Source organism: Bidens hawaiensis, unplaced genomic scaffold (assembly GCF_021521415.1).
Source record: "Bidens hawaiensis isolate Kalapana, Puna unplaced genomic scaffold, B.hawaiensis_p1.1 tig00005179_1, whole genome shotgun sequence".
Taxonomy (NCBI): Eukaryota; Viridiplantae; Streptophyta; class Magnoliopsida; order Asterales; family Asteraceae; genus Bidens; species Bidens hawaiensis.
This window is the reverse complement of record NW_027491332.1, coordinates 43,123-65,805: the sequence shown is the minus strand read 5'-3', so window position 1 is coordinate 65,805 and position 22,683 is coordinate 43,123. Positions and strand designations below refer to the sequence as shown.

The following is a 22,683-nucleotide window of genomic DNA, read 5'->3' as shown; positions in this document are numbered from 1 at the left end:
GAAATTTCTTGTCTGTGTTCGTTCATTAAGGAAATGAAGGTTCACAAACACAAACAATATTTTGTTTGAATTGGCTAACCGAAAATGGTCACTGTCAACGGTTCAATTCAACTCCAAGTTTCTGTTGGTGTTTTTTTTATAACATTCATATTCATATGTTAATTCTACATATAAATTAATCACATAAACTGATATATTTTTTGTTTAATAGTTAATTATTTTGCTTAAATCTATATGATAGGATCAGAAAAGTCATTAAAAAGTATTAAAATATCTAATGAACAAACAATAACGAACATAAACAGACGTAAACGGACATCTTATTGAACCCTCACGAACATGGTCTTTGTTTGTGTTTGTTCATTTAGTTAGTTGAACAAGATTCCTTGTTCATGTTTGTTCATTTTTAAACAAACAAACATAAACAAACTTCCCGCCGAACAGGTTGTTGAACGAACGTTCGTTTACAGCCCTAGAGTTTCTAGTGTGTTTTGTAATGTTTATATTTTAGCAAATAATACAGAGTTACTTTACTCAGTGGCAGAGGCTAAAGTGTATTAAGTTGTTCACAAAGTATTTAATTCTTACCTTTTCACTTGGTTATGTAGTTTGAGCTTCTTTTACTTGAAGTTAACTACCTCTTCAGCTCACCACTTCATCCAACCTCGCCTCTTTGCACTCACACCGCAACACTTTCTTCAGTTCATCCAACACTTTAATCACAAAGCAGTCAATGGCATCAATCAGAGTCCGGCATCTCACTGTTCTTGGAGAGTTCAAGCCCTTCGGCCTCATTGCTGAAGCTCTGGACGGAAAATCTGCCGATGAGATCACTGGCGAGTATGAGTACTTTTTATTTGATCCAGAAGTTACCAGACAGCGAGACGAAGCCAAGTCAGATGACACTGAAGCGTCGTCTTCGTTGAGTGATCGCAGCGATCATGAGCTTCTTATAAGAGGAAACCGGTAACTTTACTTTTTTCAGTTGATGCACTCTTATTTTCCATATCAGGGCTCTTCATTATGTTAATATGTTTTCGGTTAAGAGTTATAGACAGGAGAACAGAGACTAAGAAAGGTTTGTTACTATTAGCCCCTAATCTTACAGTTTACATGTTTTGTACGGTACAAAACCCTAGTTTCTAAACTGTTGAACTAAGAAGCAGATTAAGAAAGTTTTGTTACTATTAGCCCTTAAATTTACAGTTTACATGTTTTGTACATTACAAAACCCTAGTTTCTAAACTGTTGAAGTTTGAAGTAAGGAGCTATATTTTTGTTCATTATGATAGTTAGACGTTCGTTGTGTTTTCCTTTTTTGCTTTGGTTAATATAGGGGGTGAGGGTTACGACTAAGCATATCAGAGCTTGTGTACCTAATTAACGAGTAAAATTATAGAATAGAGGTACGGTGTCAGAAATGCCTATATGTCTCCATGTTTCATGTTTCTGTGAATTTGTTTTTTTACTACCAGGACCTGAGATTATAAGTGTATTCTTGTTTCATGTAGTCTATATTTCAGGACTTGAGAAGTTGAGATTATAAGTGTATCCTTGTTTCACGTGGATACTGGTTTAAAATCATACACAGATAGGTGCCTGATGGACATTTCTTACATCGTAGTCTTTGTACATAGTGCATATAATTCAACTGATATGTGCAGGCCTATAATGTTGTGATTACGTCAACATCTTCTAAAATTTTATAAATGCATGCATACATGTGTACAACTGCGCACACACATGTACATAAGAATGTAAGATTGATATGCAAATAGTTGCAATCATGTATGTATGCATGTATATTTGACATTTATTGGCTCAAGTTTTCAAGCTTACATTTGTAAAGTTTGCATAACATAATTGGCTGACCGAAGTCAACTAACCAGGTTCATTAAATAACATCAGCCAACAAAGCAAATGATTTAGTTAAGCACCACGTTGTAAGTTTGGGTACTGTTTACTTGTAGTACAAGAAGGGAAAACGGTTTTATGTATTGCATTTACGTAAATCACATCCGTCAACTAATTCACTAAATGCATTTGCGATTAATGTAACAGGATAGTATGGTCAAAAGGAGCAAGAGTGTACAAGAGGTTCAGTATACCTTCACCAGTTATCATGGTAACTTAAACCATAGTTCACCGTATACTACGATTCATCAAAACTTTTTTAAGATGCCAATGACTATCTTCATTCATGCTGTTTTTTTAGGCTTGCTGGTGTCGAATGGGAGATTTGTCTGAAGCTCTTCTTTGTGTTCTACAAGTAGATAGTTTGACGATGTATAGCGCATCAGGTGTTTATAACTAATCGCTGATGAAGTTTATTGATGGTTTAAAAATTAAAAACAAAACATTATTATGTGACTGGTTTAAATTTGGATACCCTTTTTGGCAGGTGATGAAGTATCTATCCCTATTCCTCATGCTGTCACATCAATATGGCCTCTTCCATCTGGTCTACTTCTCCAACTGACAGATGGACCAAATCCATTAGTACGCCCTCATTTTTCATCCTCAAGCCCATTACTGACTCCCAATGATATACCCCGCTCAAAAAAGGATATGGGTTATAGTCCTCAACAATCCTTCAGTTTAAGACGTTCATGGGATCATATGATGAAAGCAGATGGAGCTTCATTGTCTTCACATCTGATTTTAAAGGATCCGCTAGAAGAACCACAGGTGTTTAAAACACTTCACTGCCTTGAGTTCTCTTTTATTCTTATTGTCATTTGTTTAAATATTCTTGAATTTGCTGTGGCTAGCCAATCCATATCGAGGAAAGAGGGAAGCTCAACATCATGAAGGAATTTGATGAGAAGACAATCTGGACTAGTGATCTTATTCCACTTATGGCATCCTATCATAAAGGTTTTCACTCTCTGTTTCTTGCCTACCATTTGAATTCCGTAATAGCACCCGAGAAAGTTAGTCTGACTTTCATTGTCACATGATTGGAATATGGTTCTTCTTTTAGGAAAGTTGCAACACTCGTTATGGACTACAGAAGTTACAAATCCTAACTTTAAATCCAGGGATTCTTTACTAGCTGATGTTATGTTATCTAAGAAGTTTTTTTTAGAAGAATATGGCAAGGGAAAGGGGCACAAGCAGCTGCAAGTGAGGTGACATATCCATCAATCTCTCTATATAATGCATTGTCATGTCTTCATTTATTCGGGCACATTTTATCTGTGTATAAAGTGAGGGAAAATAGTGATAAACCTCTAAAAGTTTATTCAAGAAAGCAGAAGGATCCGATTAAGAAAAATGGATCAATGGATCAGTTTCAGTGGGTCTTTGACCCGTACATTGACCATTGAGATGGCTAAATTATGGGAAGTCATAATCAAGGGCTGAAATAGTGGGGTCAAAGTCAAGAGCTGAATTCTTGGTAAATTAAAGTCTGAGGCATGATTAGTGGAGGATTTCCTGGTTACCTTTTAGTATAAATAAAGCTAGAGTCTTGTTTGTTTTTCATTATCAAAATTATCCATTTCGTATTCTGGAGAGTAGCCCCTCTCGAATTGGGCAAACCATTATCCTATTTCTAATATAAATTCAGCCTATTTAAGTCTTATAATTTCGGTTCTTATCATTTTGGTTCCATTGCCGGGAAATTACGAAGATGGTTCAGACCCGGAACAACTCAGCAGATAGTGGTGCTGGTCAGGGTGATCCGGTCGCCACCCAGTTAGCTGCGATTGCTGCAAAACTCGAGTCATTAGACTCCGACATGGCAGCCCTTAAACAGCAAGCTCAACCCCGTGATAAACCCAGCAGTAGCAAAAACCGATTTGATGGAGACAGTTCGTGACGATCACAGCCGCAACACCGACCCTACCATAAGATTGATTTCCCGACGTTCAGCGGAGGCGACCCAAGAGGATGGGTATTAAAGGCTGAAAAGTATTTCCGTTTTTACAACACCATGGAGGAAGATAAAGTTGATGTAGCAGCAATGCATTTAGATGGAGATGCTTTGGATTATTACTCCTGGTTAACAGCCGAGCAGGAGTTAACCTACTGGGAGGAATTGGTAAAAGCACTGCAGAAATATTCTGGACCACCGGAGTTTCAAAATTCCGATGAGTACCTTTGTTGTATCAAGCAAACAGGGTCTGTTCAGGAGTACCGACATGAGTTTGCACGCTGATCGGCACGGGTCTCAAACTGGCCCGACCATTGTTTACTTGGGGTTTTTCTTAACGGCCTCAAGGAGGAGTTGAAAGCCGATGTTAGAATCCATAAACCCCGAACCATTTACAAAGCAATGAGCCTAGCCCTTGAGTATGAGTCCAAACTTAACCATACTCGTAACGACAAGAAAACCTCATGAAACTCACAGTACAAACCCGAATCCAAGTTGTTCACACCTACTACCGCCTCATCTTCAGCCCAACCTAAACCCGATACCAGACCCAACACCCGCATATCCGACACAGAAAAACAGGCTCGTCTCCTTCGTGGAGAGTGCTTTCGTTGCGGGGACCAATTTAGTCCGGGTCATAGATGCCGAACTGGTTCCCTTAAACTGTTAGAGGCTGATGAAGAACTGCCAAAAAACGTGGTGACAGTAGAAGAAGAGCCATTAACTAATCAAGACGATATGGCAGAGATTAGTCTCCATGCAATTCTTGGAAAATCTCACACTTCAATGATGAAGGTTTATGGTACATTCAACTCCACCGAAATCCTAATACTCATTGATAGTAGTTCAACCCACAATTTTATTTCTGATAACTTGATTCACGAATTGAATCTCACAACTCAGCTCATTCCACCATTCGGAGTGCAAATTGGAAATGGGGATATTATTCGTTGTAGTCGAATTTGTCGTGATGTTGTGTTACAGGTGGGAGAACTTAAAATTAAACAAGATTTTTACCCGTTCTCCCTGGGCGGGTCGGATGTGGTTCTTGGGGTACAATGGCTTGCAACCTTGAACACGGTTCAAGCCAATTGGAACGAAATGTTTTTGATTTTTTCAATCGATGGGCAGAAATATAAACTTTAAGGTGTGGCTTCAGGGCCACAAAAATCAGCCTCGTTCCAACACCTAGCTGTTGAACCCGAAAACAAACCTGATATCCCTAACAGTTTACAGCCTTTGTTAGACAAGTTCAAAACTGTTTTTGACGAGCCAAACACCCTCCCACCTTTCCGATCACAGCACCGTTCCATCCCTCTTCTCCCGAATTCCGTACCACCTAACATCCGGCCATACCGATACCCCCATTCCCAAAAGACAGAGATTGAAAAACAAATTGATACCTTATTAACTGTTGGGTTTATCAGCCCAGTACAAACCCATTATCCAGCCCTGTGTTGCTCGTCAAGAAAAAGGATCAGTCATGGAGAATGTGCGTGGATTACCGAGCTTTAAACAAGCTCACCATTGCAGAAAAGTATCCTATACCCAATATCGATGAGTTATTGGATGAACTCTATGGGGCCACGGTATTTTCTAAACTTGATTTACGTTCCGGCTACTATCAGATTCGGGTCAGCCCAGAAGATATAGAAAAAACGGCTTTTAGAACTCATTCCGGGCATTATGAGTTTATGGTAATGCCTTTCGGGTTAACCAATGCCCCGTCCACTTTTCAAGCGGTTATGAATGATCTTTTTAGGCCATATTTACGGCGTTTTATCTTGGTTTTTTTTGATGATATCCTGATTTACAGTCGCACTATGGATCTGCACATCGAGCATCTTCAGACAGCTTTAACTTTGTTGTCTCAGCAACAATTTTATGCTAAGATGTCTAAGTGCTGTTTTGGACAGCCCTGGGTACCTTTTATGGGCCATGTTATTTCTGCAGAAGGGGTCCAAGTTGATCAAGAAAAAATTGATGCTGTAACATCTTGGCCCATCCCTGTTAACGTTCGCGAAATACGAGGTTTTTTAGGCTTGACAGGGTACTATCGGCGTTTTGTTCGAAATTACGGGCTGATTGCCCGACCATTAACATCACTTACCAAAAAGGACGGGTTTAAGTGGACCCGTGAAGAATTGGCAGCTTTTAACGAGCTGAAGCACGCGCTGATTTCAGCCCCTGTTTTGCCTTTACCAGATTTCACTAAACCATTTGTGATTGAATGTGATGCGTCCTCTGATGGTGTTGGGGCTATTCTTATCCAAGAAGAGCATCCTATTGCCTATTTCAGCAAGGGCTTCTCAATGTCTAACCGATTTAAATCAGCTTATGATAGAGAACTTTTGGCAGTGGTCCTCGCGGTTCAGAAGTGGAACCATTATTTGTTGGGTCGTCATTTTTTTGTCAAAACAGACCACCACACCCTCAAATTCTTGCTTGAGCAACGTGTCACCACAACTGAACAACAAAGGCTACTCCTCAAACTCATGCCTTATGATTTTTCAATTATTCACCGATCAGGGAAGGAGAATAGGGGAGCTGATGCCTTGTCCCGTCGCCCACATTCAGCTGAATTGGTCACTTTGGCCATACCCTACTGCATCGATTTAACTGAAATACAAAAGGGATTGCAAATTGACCCGTTTACTAGTGATATTTTACAGCAACTCACTGCTGATTCTGTTTCAGTTCCTGGGTACTCGTTGGTGGGTAAAACCCTTTTTTATAAGGGTCGTGTGGTTATCCCTGATAACCCTTCCATTAAACAGAAGTTGCTTCATGAAGCCCATGCCACACCGATGTCGGGTCACGGGGGGTTCCTAAAGACATATAAAAGAGTTTCTACTTATTATTTTTGGCCTCAACTCAAACAAGATACCCGTTTGTTTGTGCAAACTTGCCTCACTTGTCAACAACACAGGCATGATACCCTTTCTCCCGCTGGCCTACTTCAACCTCTACCAATCCCAAATCAAATTTGGGAAGATGTTTCAATGGATTTTATTGTCGGGTTGCCTCGATCCAACAAAGTTGATACCATAATGGTAGTTGTGGATCGTTTGAGCAAATATGCTCATTTCCTTCCACTAAATCACCCATTCACTGCCAAGGGAGTAGCAGCCCTCTTTTGCAAGGAAATTATCCGACTTCACGGGTTTCCGCGTTCCATTGTATCAGATCATGATGTCATTTTTCTTAGTAATTTTTGGCAGGAAATGTTTCGGTTAAGCAATACCACCTTGAAGATGAGTACCGGGTATCACCCACAAACGGATGGTCAGACCGAGGTGGTCAATCGCTGTTTGGAAGCCTACTTACGTTGTTTTGCACACGAGCAACCCTCTTGTTGGAGTTCATTTTTATCTTGGGCTGAATACTCCTATAACACGGGGTACCACACTTCTACGGGTATTACGCTGTTTACTGCTGTTTATGGACGTCAACCTCCTTCATTCCATCCATATGTCATTGGTGATACCAATAACGCTGAGCTGGAAGCCCAGTTGGTTGACCGTGATGATATGTTACGAGTCCTGAAAGATAATCTTCAGCGTGCACAGTCCCGTATGAAGAATCAAGCTGATAACAAAAGGCGGGATGTCTCATTTGAAGTGGGAGATGTTGTGTTCTTAAAAATTCAGCCCTATCGGCAGCGCAGCCTAGCAAAAAGGAAGTTTCAGAAGTTGTCTCCCCGATTTTTTGGTCCCTATCGTATCATTCGCAAGGTTGGGGCTGTCGCTTATGAGTTAGAATTACCATCAGAATCCAGAGTTCACCCGGTCTTTCATGTTTCCATGCTGAAACCAGCTCGTGGTCAAATACCAGCCATGCCTATTGCTCCTCTTCCGGTTACAAAAGATTGGGAAATCGACCTTCAACCACAATCTGTTGAGGCTTATCGTTGGGTAAAGGAAGCTGGCCAGCCGACACTCGAGTTCACTCGAGTTACTAATCTCCTGGTGTTACCGCCCTAAGGAAGAAGCCACCTGGGAAAATTATGACTTGTTGGCAGAGCAATTTCCCTCTTTCCGACTTGAGGACAAGTCGTTTTACCGGGACGGAAGTATTGATAAACCCCTAAAAGTTTATTCAAGAAAGCAGAAGGATCCGATTAAGACAAATGGATCAATGGATCAGTTTCAGTGGGTCTTTGACCCGTACATTGACCATTGAGATGGCTAAATTATGGGAAGTCATAATCAAGGGCTGAAATAGTGGGGTCAAAGTCAAGAGCTGAATTCTTGGTAAATTAAAGTCTGAGGCATGATTAGTGGAGGATTTCCTGGTTACCTTTTAGTATAAATAAAGCTAGAGTCTTGTTTGTTTTTCATTATCAAAATTATCCATTTCGTATTCTGGAGAGTAGCCCCTCTCGAATTGGGCAAACCATTATCTTATTTCTAATATAAATTCAGCCTATTTAAGTCTTATAATTTCGGTTCTTATCAAATAGACAATTGAATTTGTGAGGATGAAGACGGGTGGTTTAATTTTGCTATTTACAACAACTTTATATGATATAGTCTCTTATTTTCTACCGGGAAGACTTGATTTTGTTGTTTTGGGATTAACATATGATTTGAATTGATGTTATGCAGGTTTTTTTGGCAACAGACAGTGACACCACTCCTGTTATTTGTTTCCTTCTTCAAGAACAAAAGAAGTTGCAAGCAGTGAGACTTCAGTGTGTTGAAATGGATAACGATGTTCTTTATGATATTAAACCTGACATGAGCTGGAGCATACCAGCCATTGCAGCGGCTTCTGTTGTTGTAACTCGCCCAAGGTAGGAGATGTCCACTGTTGTTTTTTTGTAGAAATAAACTGTTCTTGATCATTATTGGGTAACTTGGTATTAAAAAAGATTGCTTAACTGTTCTGGTTGTTAACATTTTCCAGAGTAAAAGTTGGACAACTGCCATATAAAGATATCATTGTTTTGGCCCCTGACAGCTCTCTTGTACTTTATGTAAGTAGGTTAACTTTGTTGCTGTTGCCATCAGCTGGTTCTGATCAATAACTTTGTTTCAATGCATAAACCAGTTATTCCTCAAAAGGTTAAACCAACATTTGGTTTTTTGTCTTTTATTGTATCAGTCAGGGAAGCAATGCCTGTGTAGATATGTCCTTCAAGGACATGCTGGCGTTTCACATAATGTCAAACCACTGGAAGCAACGACTGCTTTTCAAGATATGAAAATTATTGGATTGGCAGATGCTATTGAGGGGAGAGTCAATGTCATTTTACATAATGGACAGGTTTAATACCAGTTTACACGCATATGCATTCACTTGTTAAGTATCACGTGACATGTTTTTCATATGTTTGGTCTTTGTATATCTTTTTCTTTGTACAGATGCTCAGATGTACGTTTCGTAGATACCCGTCTTCATCATTGGCCAATGATTGCATAACAGCAATGGCTGAGGGACTTGAAGCTAATTTATATGACCACTTTGTGGCTCTTCTTTGGGGAAATGGTGAATCAGCTTATCTATCTAGGGTGGATTCTTCTGCTGATTCTGAATGGGAGTCTTTCTCTGCTATTATATTAGAAATTTTTGGGAAAACAAGAAAAAATCCTCAGTTACATTCAGGGTCATCATGGGAGTTTCTCCTGAACAGCAGCTTTCATGAGAAATATTCCAAATCTCATTTCATGAGTGGATTTTCTTCTAGAATGTCACTTCAAAGTGACGAATCATGTTCTGCTTCTCAACAGCTGGATACATCGTACACATCTGAATCTTTGATAGAGATCCTTGATATACTACATGCAGTTTATGAAAGTTTGAAACTTAATCATCTTCGTAGAAGGTACACTTCATGTTTAAATCACATTTGTCTTTTCGCCTTCTGTTTGTGTTTTATGTTTTATTTTATGTTCTAAGAACAACTATATGGCCTGTTAATTGTCAGTGGGCATCTTAACTAATTACTGATTCAAAATTTACAAACAAAGAAATCCTTGTACCAACTGATCATTTAGGGTTATTCTCATTTATACACACCCCTACAAACTTGGAAAATGTCGTATATACCCATACAAAACTAAAAATATCATATATGCTTACAAAATAGTTAAAATATCATATATACCCAAATTCATAAAATACAATTTAATAAATGATCATTTTGCCCTTATTATTTAAAAACTTTAAAATTTCATATATGGCCCATCTCTAGCTTTAATGTTCTTCCTCTCATATAGCTTAAACTTATTTTTCTTTTACCAATAAACAATAGTTTTTCAAAGTATTAGATTGCCTATCGTTCGATTATCATGCGATTATACCTGGTACGATTATCTGATTCGAACATACAGATTCGATTGTTCGACTATCTACTGCTGAGAAAACCAAAGAGAGATGATTGTTCGGTTCTCTTGCTTATCGTCGGTGTCGATCAAATCCAAGTAAAAACAGGGTTTAAACAAATATAATGGAAAAGGGTAGCATGGTCATTAATTAGAATTCATTCAAGTTGGGTATATAAGTATATTGGATATTTTTATTTTTGGTTGGGTATATGAAAATTATCAAGTTTGTAAGGGTATATATGAAATTAATTTGAAAATTTATAACCTTTGCTATATTATTTAAACTTCTGATCTAACTTTTGGACTCATATATGCATATGTTTTTATCGGCGTTGCCTAATACATGCCTTGTTATTGCAGGGATTTAGGTTTTCTTGTTGTTCTATTATGTGAAGTTTCAAAGATTTTAGGTGTAGATGGTTACCTGGACTATTATATACGCGACTTTCCCGCTCTTTCTAGAAAGTATTGTATTCAAAAAACATCTTTATCACAAAAAAATCCTCCCAGTTTGTTTAGGTGGCTTGAAAATTGCTTAAGAAATGGATGTACTGCTACCAGCATTATTGATCTTCCATCTCTTATGTGTAAAGATGGAAATTCTGTTGTGAGTTGGGCCAGGAAGATAGTTTCATTTTACAGTGTGTTATGTGGTGGAAAAATTATAGGGAACAAGCTGTCATCTGATGTCTATTGTAAGTTTGCTACCGGATCAGCCAACAGGCCCGAGGAGCTAACAGTTTTGGCAATGGTTGGAGAAAGATTTGGATTGCAACAACTTGACTTACTGCCTGCTGGTGTATCACTTCCCTTAAGACATGTAAGTTATGCTCTGAAACTTGTACATTTAATCAAGGTTGATCTTGAGTATCTAACTGGTGTAAAATTTTTAGGTATTGGACAAGTGTCGGGAATGTCCACCAACCGATTGGCCTGCTTCTGCATATGTTCTTCTTGGTCGTGAAGATCTTTCATTGTCACACTCTAAAAAGTTCACTGAAATGAATTCTTCCAGTAATGTGACTTCTGTTTCTATGTCTACACCTTACATGCTACATCTACATCCGGTTACTATTCCTTCTTCAATCACCGATGTGAATGGGTCGGATGATTCTAAGCATGAAGATACTGATTCTGTTGACGAATCTACAATTGATGGCATGGAGCATATTTTTAATTCTAGCACACAGTTGCGATATGGTCGTGATCTGCGACTTAATGAGGTTTGTTTTGGTTTATATATGTTGATTTATAATACTAATTGTCATCTTTCTTATGATTTGTTTTCTTTGATGTTTGTTTTCGCTTCATTCTTGAATTTGTGTTGGCAGGTTAGACGTCTTCTGTGTTCTGCAAGACCTGTGGCAATTCAGACACCAGTTAACCCAACCGCCTCAGATCAGGAATTCCAACAGGTAATCTCTTAATTTTTTTTCTCCTTCACCTGTGTAGTTTTGTTGGATTAAGTGGAGGTTATGTATCAAATTAACATGCTTATACTTTCAATGTATCATCTTTGAGGAGATTGCATGTATATCTATGATAGGACTTACGATCTTGTGCACATCATTTCATTTTTATTTGAGTCAATTTGTAAAAGAGTCGAAGTTTATCTTCTATGACCGCTGGCTGTTTTTCTTCTGTACAGGCTCAGCTATGGCAGCTTGCTCAAAGAACAACTTCTCTCCCTGTAGGACGTGGTGCATTTACTCTTTCAACCACATGTACCTTGTTAACAGAGGTAACACCCTTTTCGTGTACCTGCAATGATTACCTAAAAGAAATAGGGTTATTAATGTTCATTGACATTCTCTGCAGGCACTTCCTGTTCCAAAGTTGATATTAGCAGGCCGACTGCCTACCCAAAAAAATGCAACTGTATGATCATTGCAGCTTTTTCTTTGTTTTGTAACTTCAATATTATCCAAATACCAACAGCTCTGGTCCCCAATTGCAAGGACCTCCTTAGTTTAGAGAAGACTGATGAATATCTAGTTTCTGTATTTGTTTTTTTTTGGTATTATTTTTTCGATTATACTCATTTCATGCCTTTTAGGTTAACTTGGATCCAAGCATAAGGAATATACAGGAGCTCAAATCTTGGCCCGAGTTTCACAATGCTGTAGCTGCTGGTCTACGAATGGCACCTCTCCAGGTTTATATATATTATGAAATTATTGCCAAATTTGAATATTCTTTAATTGTCATGTAAAGGTAAGAAAATAAATATGTTTTGTTTGATATTTCAATAATTAAAACAAAAGTATACATAAAGATTGGAATACGTAGAAAGAGAAACCACATTTCAAAACGTATATAGATTTATTTTAAACAAACTTAAAGCTTAGCTCAGACTAATAAATGAATCACAAAAGTAAGGCAAATAACTTTTTAGAAATTAGGGTATTCAAAGAATTTTAATAATCTGGAAAGTAAACACCTAGTCTGTAACTAACCATATTATTGATTACCATCGTGTACTCGTATAAAATCTGTAAAGTTAACACCTTCTGAATTTCTGACTTCATCATGGGACTTACTATGTAGAAATTAGTGATTTAACCATAACCATTTATCTATAGGTTGCATGGTTAGTGAACACAAGGTGCTCAAAGCTTGTGCAATCTTGCATCAGGCGATAACAGCGGTTCTTTATTAGTTTATTATCACAGCCCATATTGTTAGTTTTTAGTTGATTTAAGCTTTAAACTTTTGTGTAGCTGACACTGCATGAGAGGAAATTGAATGTGTTCATAGCTCTCCCATTCATTAATCTTTTCATTTGAGCATGCCTAGTATTTCATTCTAGATTCTTGTAATCCAAATCGACATCTTTCAGGGTAAAATGTCACGAACTTGGATCTTGTACAACAGACCCGAGGAACCAAATATTACTCACGCTGGCCTTTTACTTGCACTGGGATTACATGGTCACCTGGATGTTTTGACTATAACTGATATATATCAGTACTATGCACAGGTATTTTGTTATCATTGTTATGTTTATTTATTTTTTTGTATCAAGAGTTAACAAAGGAAATCACTTCAAAATTCTTGGATATCTACTTTTTCCATGTTAATTTTACCTTTGTAGTTGGGAGTTTCTCTAAACTATAGTTGGTTGCACCCTGATATAAGCTACATATTCTTGTGATTTGCGAGTGTCTCAAAATTTTCATCTTTTATGCATCACTTTCTCAAAAATATACTGAGAAGCAAACAACTTCTCAATTTGGATTTCAAGCCAGCAACAATTTTTCAATGTAACACTATGAAAATTTAATGTTTTCACTATCTTAGGAACATGAAAGCACGACAGTAGGACTAATGCTTGGACTTGCCGCATCTTATAGAGGAACAATGCAGCCAGCAATATCAAAGGTCAGTGATGTGATACCTGCTTCATTATGCTTAGATATCAAGTAGGGATTTTTGTATTCTTACTCAGGGAGTTGCATGATTTTTGTTTTTCTAAAAACATAATCTACTAGAACTGAGGAGTGCCATTTACTGGCTGTATTTCTGGATTTTTCTTTTTATGTTGCATTGTCGTCCACTTTATATTTTGTTAATAACTCAATGCTGCTATTAGCACTATTCTTGTTGTGGTCTGATCTATTTTTAGGTAGAAATCATTTTGTCACTAGTAACAAAAATGATTTTAAAAATTTCATGCTCACTTATGGGAGTGATTTAACAGAACTCTAGGCTCTTCTAGACATACCTGATTTGCTCTATGTTGCTATTGATCTATTGTTAGCTTTTAGCCTAACTGTAGCTGGATCTTTTTTTAGGTTAAGCAGTGAAAGTTGTCACTTGTAAGAAAAGTTAATTTTCTGATTTAGTAGAACTAAAGTGCATCATTGCATTGGTTTAGCTTCGTTATTAATTTGTTTTTACATTTAGACTTGCTGCAGTTGTTTAATGTACACATAACAGCTCACCATTCTTTCTTGCAGTCGTTCAATGTACACATAACAGCTCGGCATCCGTCTTCCTTCCCGGAACTGGAATTACCAACCCTTCTTCAGGTAACTTATAACCATATTTTTTTCACACATCGCCTGTCATCTTTCCTTTCCAGAAGTATTTATCTGCTTTAACAGATATGTGTGTTTTATATAATAACCTGTATTAACTGCCTTTGTACATACTCAACTCAAAAAACAAACTCTTCCTTTTGTTCACTGGGGGCAGTTACTCAAGGCTTTCAATACATATATATAACAGTCATGACTAATTAGCGTGAGCACTATACCTACACAACAACACGCATAATTGTCACAATTGTATTATGTTTTCAAATTGTGTTCATGTTTTTGTTCAATAAAATGGGGCATGGGATATTTTCTTGGAAATTGGATTGGATAGGTAACTAGTATAGGGAATGAAAGTACAATTTGATTATATAGCAAGCCCATAGCTCTAATTGTTTTTTAATAATTTTCAGTCAGCGGCGCTTGTCTCAATTGGGATTCTTTACGAAGGATCTGCACACCCCCTAACGATGAATAATCTTCTGGTATACGCTCGTGTCTATGCTGTTCCTAGTTTTATATCAACATCTATGGCAATCATATTCTTTGATGTTGTGCCAGTAGTTATGCTATACATGCTTCGATTTACATTTTCCAATTTTATGACCTCGAGCTGCCACAATCGTTAACTTTAATAAACTTCTGCAGGGTGAGATTGGTCGTAAAAGTGGTGGTGATAATGTACTTGAAAGGGAGGGATATGCTCTATCTGCTGGATTTTCTTTGGGACTTGTTGCTTTGGGTATGTTTTATGTACGCATGGCAAACTATGTGGGTTGGGTGGATGGGTGACGGGTCAAACGGGTGGGATCAAGTTGACCTCAAAACACTTTTTTGTTTATAGTTTAGGTGGTTTTATACATTAAAATACATTGGGAGATGTATAAAGTATTTTGTATTCAGTTAATTTTTTTGATTCGGTTGGTGGTAATTGCTAATTCTTACCATATTCTTTTTGATTGCAGGTCGTGGTCTAGATTCGGTTGGTGTCATGGACACGCTAGTTGATCAGTTGTTTCGATATGCAGGAGGCAAAGATATCCAACATGTAAAAGCTGTTTAAACTGTCCCATCACATTCTATTTGATTTTTTTGCCATTCATACTCATTTCACTTCACTTTTAAAGATCTATAAGACCACGAGTTCTTGTGCCTGACTTTGTTGTTTCGGATTCCTCAGGAAAGACCCCTTTTCTCCAACGAATCAATAGATGATCACAATCGTGGTTCTGGACAGGTTGTAAATATTGTTTTTCAAATATGATTATTCATTATATTTTTCTCAATTCCTGCTTTTGTGTGCTATTATAGATGATGGATGCAACCCAAATTAATGTTGATGTTACTGCGCCTGGAGCTATAATTGCTTTGGGGCTAATGTACTTAAAGGTAAAACTTCTGCAACATGGCTATATCTTAGATTGTGAAATTTAATTGTTCCTTCAATTTTTCTCACTTTTTACTGTTATTGATGGCAGACTGAATCACAAGCGATTCTATCCAGGCTTTGTATCCCACAGACACGATTTGAATTGCAATACGTGAGGCCCGATTTCATAATGCTTCGTGTCATTTCCCGTAACTTGATATTATGGAGTCGGTAAGTACTATTAAAATATAGATCTGTTGGTGGAGATCTTCAATTCTGCATCTACCTTAACACCTTGTTGCTTTCAGGATTCATCCATCAGAAGATTGGATTCAGGGTCAGATTCCACAAGTTGTTTTAGATGGCGTGAGAGGCCTGAATGGTGAAATGGATGATTCTGATGATACGGACAGTGAAGCAATTGCTAAAGCATATGTGAATATGGTTGCTGGTGCATGTATCTCACTTGGTATGTCACCTTTTACCATTAACTAATTCTTGCTTCTTATAAAACTGATGCCCATAATATGGACTCATTGTAGGGTTGAGATTTGCTGGTACCAAAGATGGAAGTGCACATGACTTGCTTTATAGTTAGTTATGTTGTTGCCTTCTTGAATGAGGTGGTTAACTGACTTCTATATTCATTCGTTCTATTAGTTTAAACTTCTTATATATATGCATACATGTGTTGCAGATAAAGTCTCTACCTGTTAAAAGTTTGCATGGATTTCCAAGAGGACTTTCTCAATATGTTGACAGGAGTACATTAGAGACATGCTTACACCTCATTGCTCTTTCCTTGTCTGTGGTAAGTGTTAGCAATCTGCTAATTATAAAATTATTCTATTTTTGTTTTTTCCTGTCCTTGTATTGATGGTTTGGATTCTATACGATATTAAAAACACATCAGGTTATGGCTGGTTCTGGGCACCTGCAAACTTTTAAACTGTTAAAGTTTCTGCGCTCTAGAAATTCAGCTGATGGGCATATCAACTATGGTACTCAGATGGCTGTAAGTTTTATTTCTTTGCTCCAAACCAAAGTTCGTGTATCAGTTCAGACCTTTTTTTAAACTTTAATGTGTATTTGTTTATTTTAGGTGAGCTTAGCTATTGGTTTCTTGTTCCTTGGGGGTGGAATGATGACTTTTTCAACTAACAGCTCTATTGCTGCATTGTTGATAACCCTTTATCCACGCCTACCCACTGGACCAAATGACAATCGCTGCCATCTTCAGGCATCTCTCTCTCTCTCTCTCTCTGTATACACACACACACATACACACTAAAAAATTCCATACTACAATTATGCAGTGCTTATATCATCTGCAGTATGATATACTGCATATTTGTAGTATGGAGTTTTTCGATTCTCTCACCAAGAATGAGTTTTCTCATGATTATATTTCTCTATACACACACATATGTATGTGCATTTCAATGTCTTAATATAAGAACTGCATTTACAGGCATTTCGACATTTGTATGCTATTGCTACGGAAGCTCGGTGGGTTCAAACAGTTGATGTGGATACCGGGCTTCCAGTTTATGCTCCTCTTGAAATCACAGTTAAGGAAACTGAGCGTTATGCAGAAACAAGTTTCTGTGAGGTCACTCCTTGTATTCTGCCCGAGCGTGCCCTTGTAAGTTTTCATTTTTATTTCTTCAGGCGTTGACTGGCTAATTGTGTTTTCAACAATGAAATTTGCTGATGCAGTTAAAAACTGTGCGAGTTTGTGGTCCTCGTTACTGGCCTCAAGTAATTGAGCTTAACCCCGAAGGTAATTTATGTTTTTGTTAGTAGCTTATTGATGATTTAATGTTTGTTCAACACTGGTTCATGTTTTTTATTCTACAGAGAAACCTTGGTGGAATTCTGAAGACAAGAATAATCCATTTAAATCTGGTATTCTTTATATTAAACTTAAAGTTGGAGCTTGTTCATACGTCGACGATCCTACAGGTCGACAGTCTCTGCTTTCAAGGGCAATGCACAAGGTCAAACCTTCATCATTTCAACATTACTCAAGCATTTCCGTCTGTTTTAAAATATACGTTTTGTAATAAATAACTGAATTCACACGATATAGGTGTTTGGTTTGGCAAGTTTGCAAGCTTCTACTCCAAGCAATAACGATGATGATGCTGCGGTAAGCGTTAATCAGTTGGTCAGTACCTTTTCATCAGATCCCAGCTTGATTGCTTTTGGTGCTCTCTGCTGTGATCCTTCTTGGAACATCAAGCATGCGTACACAAAACTTTTTTTAATTGTTTCACAAAACTCTGCACATTTGTTAAGCGCCAACTTATTATTATCATACATTTCTGCAGATCTGATACTGATTTTCTAGAGTTTTGCTTACAAGTGCTATTTGAGTGTGTGAGTAAGGACCGGCCCGCACTTTTGCAGGTCTACTTGTCATTGTACACAACTGTCGCGTCTATGGCTGATCAGGTTATCAGCGGTATACCGGTTATAAACGACTCTCAGTTTCTCCCCAGTTTAAAGGTAACATTTATTTCCCTTTGTTAGGGTATATGCACGCGGAAGCAGCAACACACAATCACAATCAAACACAGAAAATAAACGGACACGAGGATTAACGTGGTTCGGTCTAAACTGACCATGCATTATATTATGCCCTGCTTTACACCACTCTTGAAGATGAATCACAAGTACAAGACGCCTATTTATAATTACATATTAGGGATACTAACTTTTTCCACAAGAAAACATAAGCGGTCTAGAAATAAATTATAACCAGGCCCACCTGCCCCTTAATTCACTGCCACTAATTTAGTCTTCTAAACGAACCAGGCCCAATACCAATCAAGCCAGCACCCTTGATCTATATTATGTAAATATATTAAATCCCGAATCAGCTGACTTTAGTTATTATTGTTATTTTACATGCAGCTTGCGCTAGCTTACAACGATGCTCTACTAGAAGGACGTCTCTCGAGTTCAAGAGGAAGCATTGTTCAATCGACGTTTCTAGGATCCCTCAAAAAACGGGTAGAAGAGCTTCTAGAATGTACTCCATCGTTGACCGTCAATATACATGATTACTTAAGATCCGGTAAATGGCCTGAAAATGATGATAACCTCCCAACACTTTTGTCATGGTATCTTCAGTGGTACAGTGTACCGCCACCTGCCACACTTGAAGCTGGTATTGACAAATTGAAGTCTATACAAGCACCATCTTTGATGCCCCTGCTACGTTTGTTGTTTCCTGTTACCAACATCAAGGCAATTAAGGAAATTGATGGGTTTATGCTAGTTACTTCAAAGTCCAATAGGTAAACTTTATCGGGTAGATTAGTGATTTTTTATATAGTATGCCCTGTAAAAACTATGATTTATTTATATGCTCTTAAGTATTATCTTTTGCATTTATGTTGTCTTTATTTCTTATGTGATTTTGAATTGTTCGTTATAATAGCTAAAATAGTGGGAGCACATGAATTTTAAGTCAGATTTATAATATTTTTTACTTAAGATTATATCGTATGCTAACTTTTTTTAGTTGTACTTGTTTTGGTGTAGAGCTATGTGAAACTCTAGTTAAAATAAGATAATCCAATTTTTAGTGTGACGAGCTAAATTAATAATCCCATTTTTGGTGGGACAATTGACAAGTCTGGTGCTAAATGGGACATGTTTGCATGGTGAATACGACGCTGAAATAAAAAAGTTACCAAACATATTTTGTTTGACCAAAAGTTTTTTTTAATGTTTTCTAAGCATTTTGATAGGTCATCAACGGATACAGGATCCTGAGTTCATATTTACTTTACTTTTGTGTTGTAAACGTTTTCAAAGGTTATTTGTAGACCAAAAGAGCAAATGCTCTCTTTATTTCATTTTCCTTTTCCGAATTGGATTCCACATGCAGATTTTGAATAGGTTGAAGAATGAAGAGTACATTTTTAATGCATTTTTTGTCATCTTTGTTTTATGTAAACTACCCCATGCTACACCTCACTTTTTTTTGGATCCACATGTTATACAAAAATCCTTTTATATGTTTGCTTCCACGGTATTTTTCTATTAAAAAAAAACAAAATCAAAAGGTTAATTTATGTATTCAACCCGCTTGAAGATGCCATGCATGAGCTAGCAGTTGCAAAGCAAAACAATCAAACATGATTTGACATTCCAATTTGGCTTCTGTTTACGAATTGGTGGGGAATTGAATTTATCCTCGTCAACAAGACATAGAAGCTAGACCCGTACCGTAACAGTGCCAACATCGAAATACCAACACCAAATTTCTAGAAAACTAGGTATCATATACTAAATCTATAGTACATTAATTCAAATTAATGATAAAGAAGGGCGGCCTTCTAAATAAAATTTTCTAAATAATCTGAATAGTAGAGTTTTTACTTCTGGTAATGAAAGTTAATATGTACTCTTGAAAATGAATATTTATTTAAAAATAGTTTAACAAAATATTTATTTCAAGGCGGATGATTTAATAAATAAAAACAAAGGAAAGTGACAAAATTTATTTACTTGTGTCATAATACATTAATTCAAATAAATGATAAAGAAATAGGTCATCAATGGATGTCAACAAGTTCCTGAGTTCATATTTATTTTACTTTTGTGTTTAAAACGTTTTCAAAGCTTATTGGTGGACCAAAAGAACAAATGCTCTTTCTTTATTTCTTTTTCCTTTTCGGAATCGGATTCTAAATTAAGTACATTTTTATTGTAATTTTTTTTCTATCTTTTATGTATTGGCTACTTCTGTTTTCTAAACCCGCACTATTACTCAACTTTTATTCTAAATTCGTCACTTATACGCGATATGCCAGATTAAACAAACTTCATAATATTAATAACTCAAAGATTTAATATACAAAAAACCCATATGCCATATCAACACTTATACCCCAACCGATTTTGATAGCTAAATTATATATTTGCAACCACAACATTTTTCTATTTTAGAAAAAAAATAATTTATGTATTCAACTCACTTGAAGGTGCCAGCCATGCAAGAGCTATCAGTTGCAAAGCAAAACAATCAAACGAGATTTGACATTTTAATTTGGCTTCTGTTTACGAATTGGTGGGGAATTAAATTATCCCCATCAACAAGACATAGAAGCTAGATCGGTACCGTATGGATAACAATATCAAAATACAAATACCGAATTTCTAAAAAATCATGTACTCATTACAAAATACTTATCATATATTGGTACCGACACTCGGTATCAAATTATTTGAAGAGATCATAGATGAAAATAAACATAAAATTCAACCGAAAACAATAGAAAGAGATCATCAAAGAGAGAGAGAGAGAGAGAGAGAGAGAATAGGTTTAAGTGTATTGAGTGAATGATGAATGAGGTCTATATAAAGAGATGAACAATGGTTAATGTTTTGATCCAACGGCTCTGATTTGTTAAAGGACGGATCGTGAACCTTTATTGTTGTGACATGACCAATTCCATGGGATCAACCATTTTTCAGGTGACACGTTACAACATTTCTCGTACCACCTTTTGACCAAATTTTAAATTTTGATTTTTAAGAATATGGAAGTTTGAATTTTGGATCCAAAAGTTTGACAACTTGTTAAGTAACCTCTTAAAATTAGAGGTGTAAATTAGACATATAGCTTGTAAGTCAATCTCGAGATTTGGTTTACTAAAAGTTTGAATTGAGTCAAGCTTGAATGAGTCCGACCTCAAACTCAAGTCTAAAAGTAAGCTTGTTCCCTAAGTGTGGACGAGTTTCACCTGTTGAGCTCGAGCCAACCTGAGAACTTAAACAAATTAAGTTATTATTTATCTAATTTATATTTTAGATATTTAATATATAAACCTTATAGTTAAATATATAAATATAAGTAAAATAATCAATAAAATAATAAACAAGTCGAGTTGAACTCAAATTTAAAAAGCTACTAATGAGCCGAGCTCGGGCCTAGAACACACTCAAACGCACACCCGAAAACGCATCCACTTTTCGTGTCTCTATAAATAAGTTTTAACAATATAACAATAAAATCATAGTTATTCAAAAAAATTGATTCAAAACATGGATGATAAGTGCATGAAACTCTATTTAAAAAACTTTCGAGTTTTTTTTGTTCTTATTGCAATGTAATAAAAGATACCTAAGGGGGTTGTCTTGAACAACCACAGAAAGTGAGTAGATGCGTTATGTAAAATAATATGAAACTTTGAAAGCAAGATACGTAATTATGAGACCTGAGTTAGATAAAAGAAAACTGTAAGGGGCACAATGAAAATAATGAAATAGCATGAGGCAGTAAACTGTAAAAGTGTAAAACGCTTGTTGTTGTTGGGCATTAGGCCCTTGGTTATTTGATTTGGGCCGAAGCAATTCATAAGCCCATCTTTACAAGTAAAAAGATCCAAGAGAACAAATTCTTTAAATTAAACAGCTCAATAAAATAACTATTTTATATATAAAAAAAATGAAATCCAATTTTTAAGGAGTGTTGATTTCCATTTTATAATTTTAAAAAAAATCCAATTCAAATTTAAATATTTAGTGACAGAATTTAAATTTGTATTGAAATTAATTTCATTTAAAATCCCCTATGCTAATTCTTCTAACAATATATATTACTAGGTTATTGTCCCGTGGGCGTCACGGGTGAAAATATAGAAATCGTCTAATAAACACATAATTTCAAACGACAATATTTCGCATCCTCGAAAGTAAGTTAATAGAACTTGTCTAAATTCGAAAGATAGACAAAGTCTATTAAATCAGATATTGGATATAATGAATTGTTAATTAGAAGATCATCGGAATTTGTACATTCATCTGTCATCATTTGAACACCCCCCCCCCAACATTCCCTTCACCTATATCCAATAGTCAATTCGCAAATTATTTTATCTCTTCAACATGTAAGAATTGACATCTAACTGTGAGCCTCGTGTTTTTTTTATAGTTTAAGTACCTTGTGCTTTTACAATGTGTAGGAAGAACCGCTTGAAGTGTAATTTAAAATAAACATGAAGAAAATTTTATACAATTTAACTATTTATTTAACAAAAGTATCATAACTTT

At 36.5% G+C, this 22,683-nt stretch overlaps 1 pseudogene across 1 annotated transcript; it reads left to right on the top strand.

The window, feature by feature from the left end:
• The first annotated feature begins 409 nt into the window (after nucleotides 1-409).
• LOC143629228 (anaphase-promoting complex subunit 1-like) lies at nucleotides 410-22,616 on the top strand (annotated as a pseudogene). Its single transcript, XR_013152919.1, has 37 exons — nucleotides 410-966; nucleotides 2,062-2,125; nucleotides 2,216-2,300; nucleotides 2,402-2,688; nucleotides 2,772-2,877; nucleotides 2,984-3,131; nucleotides 8,485-8,672; nucleotides 8,786-8,855; nucleotides 8,984-9,145; nucleotides 9,244-9,704; nucleotides 10,567-11,026; nucleotides 11,100-11,429; nucleotides 11,538-11,621; nucleotides 11,855-11,947; nucleotides 12,025-12,084; nucleotides 12,263-12,361; nucleotides 13,046-13,186; nucleotides 13,507-13,587; nucleotides 14,166-14,237; nucleotides 14,657-14,728; nucleotides 14,892-14,985; nucleotides 15,209-15,291; nucleotides 15,424-15,480; nucleotides 15,555-15,632; nucleotides 15,722-15,843; nucleotides 15,921-16,081; nucleotides 16,155-16,235; nucleotides 16,310-16,423; nucleotides 16,526-16,627; nucleotides 16,715-16,852; nucleotides 17,084-17,257; nucleotides 17,332-17,395; nucleotides 17,473-17,612; nucleotides 17,705-17,856; nucleotides 17,946-18,123; nucleotides 18,532-18,939; nucleotides 22,596-22,616. The product of XR_013152919.1 is annotated as an anaphase-promoting complex subunit 1-like (transcript).
• The last annotated feature ends 67 nt before the right edge of the window (nucleotides 22,617-22,683 follow it).